We start from the raw sequence: 210 nt of genomic DNA, 5'->3' as shown, positions 1-210 counted from the left end.
GAATCACAACACGACAAGTTGCTAATAAACCAAAATCTCACAAGAAGCAGAACACGAGTGAAAACGCGAGAAAATGCGAACACGACGCGAGGGAAACGGCGTGGCTTCGGTGCCCGGGCGAGAGAGGCGAACGGACGTCCCTCTCCGACGGTGGCAGACGCGCTACTGACTCGCTTGCTAACTGTAGGGGAGGTCAAGACGCCACGCTGC

General features: G+C 56.7%; 1 protein-coding gene across 1 annotated transcript in view; it reads right to left on the bottom strand.

Moving 5' to 3' along the window:
• LOC119594653 (unconventional myosin-Va-like) overlaps positions 1-161 on the bottom strand; it is a gene marked incomplete in the record, with an annotated part of 26486 nt that extends 26325 nt beyond the window's left edge. Inside the window, 1 exon segment of the mRNA XM_037943703.1 lies at positions 42-161.
• Positions 162-210: the final 49 nt, after the last annotated feature.

The sequence above is a fragment of the Penaeus monodon genome, chromosome 34 (assembly GCF_015228065.2).
Source record: "Penaeus monodon isolate SGIC_2016 chromosome 34, NSTDA_Pmon_1, whole genome shotgun sequence".
NCBI lineage: Eukaryota > Metazoa > Arthropoda > Malacostraca > Decapoda > Penaeidae > Penaeus > Penaeus monodon.
This window is presented reverse-complemented; position numbering and strand designations above follow the sequence as displayed.